Source organism: Lonchura striata, chromosome 4 (assembly GCF_046129695.1).
Source record: "Lonchura striata isolate bLonStr1 chromosome 4, bLonStr1.mat, whole genome shotgun sequence".
Taxonomy (NCBI): Eukaryota; Metazoa; Chordata; class Aves; order Passeriformes; family Estrildidae; genus Lonchura; species Lonchura striata.
This window is the reverse complement of record NC_134606.1, coordinates 71,986,008-71,992,007: the sequence shown is the minus strand read 5'-3', so window position 1 is coordinate 71,992,007 and position 6,000 is coordinate 71,986,008.

Genomic DNA, 6,000 nt, shown 5'->3' with positions numbered 1-6,000 from the left:
GGGAGCCGCGGGAAGCGTGAGGCGGGAGGAGCCGGAGCGGGCGGGCCAGGGGCGGGAAGCTGCGGGGCCGGAAGTGGAACGTCTTTAAAAATAAAGGAGAAAAAAAAATATATATTTTTTTTTAAGAGTTAAATTATTTACTACAGCGAATCGCACTATAGCCGCGGGTCTGTCCGGGGTTTCGGGGCCATCTGAGCATGTGCTCAGAGCCCTGTCAGGGATCACAAGTTCGCGAGCTCGGCTGTCAGGCAAAATAATTCCGGTTTTCCCCCCCAAATGAACGCTTCCAGGAGTAAAACGCTTTGGTAAGCGGCACGCTATATGAGCATACAGCAGTTGACCTGATTATATTATTAAATTGATTATTTTTAAATATTTGGTTGCTTGCTTTAAGCAACCGCAGTTAGGTTCATTGCGCCGCCTTTGGCAAATAGCCTAATCTTCCCCTGGCCGATGGTCCAAAGGGATCTGAAAACTTTTCCTTACTTCTCTTTTTATCTCCCTTTACAAATCCTGAGACAGCCGTGGATTCTTCTTTATCCAGCGGCTTGGTTTTTCGTATTCACCTGTGTCACTCCCCAGCACAGGGCCAGTGGCGAAGCAAACCTGTTCCTTTTCCATCCAGATCCCGAATGTTCCGTGTCCTCCCTTCCCTGTGCCTGCACAGCGAGTAAGTACTGAGGGTTTGCTTGCTCTGGCACGGGCTGTCAAATTCTGCCTCTGTTCATACAAACTGCTTTTCACTTTTTATCTCTTCAGCAAACAGGTACATGACTTGTGGGTTGATAAGTTCCCTTGTAGTTCTTGTGGAATAACTTTTATATGTATGCAGCCTACTACGGCTGTTCCATGGGCTCTTCTCCCTGACATCAGGGGAAAAAAAAAAAAGGGATTAAACTGTGTTTTGCAAGAAGTTGTGCTGAAGAGCAGAGAAGGAAAAAATTATTCCAACTTTCTGCCACACGTGAAGGCTTTTTTTACAGCAGGCAGGGCTGGGCCTGTGTGCTCACACAAGAAAAATGAAATACTTTGCTGCCTTCTGGAAAGGCCAGAATTGCGCAACCCTGCTGTTTATTGCATCTGTCGATAGTTATAATTCCTGTCAGTCCTTTGTTTCCGGAAAGAGCCAAGTCCCAGGTCATCAGACAACTTTTCTGATAGGATTATTTTGATACTTGTATCTATTGAGGTATGTAAGGACCTTTCCTTTTTTTTTCCCCCCGTAGGGTTGTGTAACGTCAAATTAGTCGCATGTTCCTTTATTGTTTTATGATTTAAGTATAGCTCTGTGTGATTTTGTACAGGGGAGGGCAGAAACTGGATTTACAGCTTCTCTCTTCAGTAAGTTTCTAGTCAGTTGAAACGCTGCCAGCTTCAGTAAAGCAGCTCCAGGTTTGCCCTTTATAAGAAAAAAAAAATGCAGGCACTCTGTGCCTGTGGGTTTTTTGGGTAATATTCCTGCTAAAATTGTTCTGTGCTGTAGTAGAGGTCATTCCAGTATTACAATAACTTCTTCTTTTAGTTGAAATTTCTTCGGTCGAAAGCGAAACTGTGGATAAATGTGGTTTTTGGGGTAATTTAGTGTTTTTCAGCCTGGAAGACCGAGGTGGTTTAGATGTGGCTGTGACGGAGTGTTGTTCTTCTCACAACTGATTCCTGTAACTCCAGAGCCTACATAGGGAAATCTGGGAAATGGGAAAATACCAGCAACTTTTATGTTGCTGTCAGTCCTAACTGGCTTAGGAAATGGGAGTCAGTGAGGGGAAATGTGTTTCTTTCTCTTTCTGGGATGTTTCATGGTGGGCCAGAAGAGTTATAAGAAGTATAGTCTCTTAATCGTCTGTGGGAGTGGTTATGAGTTGGGAATGCTCTGGTGACATTTCTTGGACAATTGGGAAAAATGTCCTTTTGTAGTTCTGTCTCTGATAGGGCATAAAAGCCTTTCTGTGGGCATTTGAGACCAGCATCAGTCCAGACAAGTCTGAAACTTTCTCCTTATCTCTGCTGTTTAAGTTGACATGATCGAAGTATCCTCACCCTGCTGAATCATCAGGAAATCTGGCCTGATTTCTGCTGTGCTGCCATTTCCACAGTTCTGTCCCTCTCTCTTAAGGTCAGATTTTGAACCTGGCTAGCAAAACTGTCGATGCGGTGCTGGGATTTGCCAGTGACTTCAGGTGTAAAGGCTGCCAACAGCTGTGAATGTTGCGTGTGAGTATAATTCCCGTGGTTTTTTGGTCGCCGGCGTTCCCACTCACTGGCACAGCTTGTCCCCGGTGTCACCAGGCAAACGCTGAGGCAGATGCTGTGACCTGCTGGCACCTCTTGTGCCAAGCATCGCCGTGGGTTCGGGTGCACTGAGGGTTAGTTTTGGGGCAGAAAAGTGCAGAAGTGGTGCTTTACCAGCTCTGGGCACAGGAGGACACCAGCCACATCACACGGGGGACGGCTGTGATGTGGTGAGCTCAGAAAGCCCAAGGGGGATGCAGTGGGTGGGCACTTGTCCCCCCCAGCCCTCTCCATACCCCAGGAGTGTCTCCCCAGGTACATGAGTCCTGTTTGCTGGCTTTCCCTGGCCTTAAATCCCTCACTCGTGTCTTGGCACCTGTCACATGGGCTGTACCTGCCCTGGCATGGGATGATGGCACAGGGGTGACCCAAAACTGTCCTTCAGGTACCTGCCGGGTCACTGAGGAGGAGCCGAGTGAGAGCTGAGTGATTTAGAGCCACAAACCCCAGGCTGCTCACAGCCCTTTGCTCATTCCAAGCCACCCAAGCACTCCGAGCACAGGAGTGGGAGCCAGTAGATGGCAATGTGTGATCAGGCACGGAAGACAAGGTTCGTTTTGGGGGACTTTTGTGTTTTGTGGTAATTAGTTGTAGGTTTGGGTGGGATGTGGGGGGGGGGGGGGTGGTTTCTTTGCTTTATCTTTATTTTTATTTTTAAGTCATACATTTCATTTTGGTAGTGCAAGAGTTGTCGTGGTGCTTGTAAGTTAATGGTAATAATGGCAGTGACAACTTCCAGGAGCTGGGAAAAGCCTAATGGAGTAGGTGACAACCTGTAGTGAGGTTCTGCAATGAGTTGTTACTGCACAGTGCCTCACGTTCAAACAGAAAAGAGACAGGCCCTTCTCAAAGGCAGGTGCACTCCAGAGATATCCCGCTGTATTCCACTGGATGTCAGTGTGAGAGGGAGGAGAGGAGCACAGGGAGGATGTGTATTCCCTGAAGTTTTAGCTCCCAGTGCCAAGAGCAGCTCCATTCCGTAAGCAGAGAGGAGATTTTCCAAAGGAGGAAAAGAGGGCACAGTTCCCTCTGTTTAGTTCCTTCTTTGCTCCTTGTTTACTCAGGAAAAAGAACTCTTCCACTTCTCATCAGAGCAGAATAAACTGATGAGGAATATTCACCTTGGCTGCTGAGAAGTACTCCTGGCAAGATGGACTTTGTTTATATCACTTTCCAAGTTCTCATTTTTGTTCTACATCATGATCTGCCCTTTGTCCTCCTTTAGAGCCTCTCTGGCTTCTCCCTTTCTTTTTCTTCTCAGTTTCTCTTCCATTTTCCTGCCCTTCCTGCTCTCTGCTGTTCTTCCCTCTTACCCTCCTGATTATTTTTCCTATTCCCTCTGCTGCTCCCTCCACCTTGTGTTTGTTTTTTGTCTGGACCCTTTCTCCCTCCACTGCAAAGGAAAAAATAACTTTTGCTGCTATTTTGATAGCGACGAGGTTGAACATTATCTTCAGCAGGCCCCACATTTTACAGTGGAGGCTGAATCCATTCTCCTTGTCTGGTTTGACACCATTCAGACAGAGAAAATTCCATGTGCACACTGCAGGCTGAGGAGAGTCAGCCTTTCCAGTTCCCTTCACTGAACAAAGAAAGTAATTTGGAACAATTAAAGATAATATAAGCTGTATTTTCCTCATATGTAGCAGGACCAGAGAATATAGTGCCCTTTTTGTTGTCTTGTAATTTCTTCTCCCTTTAAATTTGTATAGATGTGAAGGTGTTGAAGATTCCACACTGTATGGCAATAAGAACACAGTTCCATTATCTCAGTTTACAACGTTCAGGGCACCCAGCTGTGAGCAATGCGGCCTTACAGGTACATCCACAACCATTTCTCTCTTTTTCCTCCAAGATACATATGGCTGTGTCCCAAACTACTCAAACAGCTTCCTTCCTACTCAGGGAAGCAGGTGTCTGGTTCTCCTTCACCTTTGATTGTTCTGGAAGCCCTCCCTTGGGGCACTTGCTGTTGGGATTTAGGAAAAAAGGATTTTTATTACTGTTGGCACATAAATTGGCACTGAGGGGTGGTGAAGGCACCGGGTGTTTCTTCCCTGTTTGCAGCCCATTGCCTGGGACTCTGCTCTGTCCCTGACAGAAACTCTTGGAGATGGAAACAGCAGGATTTCAGAGCACAGGGAGCATCCCTTTATGGCTCTGTGTATGGCCTCACAAGGGAACACTGTTCAATAGGCTTCAAAGTGATCCAGCCCTGGCATAACCGTGGCTGTGGCCACATGTAATATAGCCTGTAGCTCTTTAAAGAGGATTAGCCTTAGATCAGGGACAGCATTCATTGCTGGATTTCGTGTAAAGTAGAATATGCTAATGAAATGGAAATGTCTACAGCAAACATTGCATAATATTGGGAACCTCAAAACTGAGCACTGTGTCTTGATATCTCTGCTGGGAGCCAAACTTTCATACTCTGGTTGTTATTTCGAGAAAAAAAAGGAAGTTTATAATATTACCACAATAATAAATCAAGATCTAGTTTGCAGCTTTACAAGCAAAGTCAAAAAGATGGCAACAAGCACTTGAGGGTAACATTTCAGACATTGTCGTGCTTTGATTATGTCATCGTTCTCCAACAGAGACAAAACCCACCACAGCTTAAAATATCTTCATTTGGGTTTTTTGCAGCAGGCATAGGCTTGGTTTGATCCTGTGCTCTCTTCCCATCTACCCATCCATTGCTTTAAACACCATTTTTGGGTTTACAGCAGTTTCAGCAGTTAGTTTCAGGTGTTGTGAAGGGTTTCCTTTACAGACGTCGTGGACATCTCTCAGAAAAAACATTTCAGTGGGATGAAATGTGAGGCTTCACAGGGAATTTCTGCCCCTGATCCAAAGCTGCCTCTGTGCCTGCCCTTGGAAGTGCTCAGACCTGCTGGGGGTGATGGCCCTCCTGGCACAAGGAATTCCCATGAGCTCCCTGTGGATCTGTGGCCCGGGGTTTGGTGCCACCAACACCAAATCTAAACCACAGAGTGATGGACATTAAATACCCTGATGGGCCCTTCTGCCTTTGTGCACTTCAAGTGCCTCATCCCAGCCTGCTGGGGCATAAAAGTGCAAAGAAAGCCTTTGGGAAGAGGGTCCTTCTGGCTGCACTTCCAAAACGTGCACTTTCATTGCTTAGTCTCTTTTTCTATCCACGAGGCTCCATATCTCAGGATTTTGTTGTTCTGGGATTTGTTGGTGTTTTTAATTTTTTTTTTTTTATTCTTTTTTTGCTGTTTGAAAGGTATGGGTTTTTTTCTGTAGATGTGGAGGGTGGTGATACATATTCATGAAAGAGAAGTCTTTCCAGCCCCTGCCTGTGCTGACAAAGACTTAGCTGTTTCACACAGCAAGCTGACTGGAATTGTGTGGGGCCTGCCTGACCAGATTAGAGCAAACAGCCAGCTTATTCCTCCAGTCGTCAGGCCTCCCCTTCCTAACAATTTCCCCAATTGTCATTTTGACAAGGCTGTCATTAGGTGATGGCTTCTTTTGGCCATTTTCAGATAAAGATAATTTCCTTAACTTCCATTTTATTTGACAACAAGTAGTTTGGGAGAGAAAGGAAGTGCTTCAGTAGTTTATGGATTAAGGGTTTGTCACTTCAAAGGCATCTTTGATCTAAAAATATGTGCTGTACCAAATTCATTATGCCTTTTTTTCTTTTTCTTTTTTTTTTTTTTTTAGAACTTTTTAATTTATTGA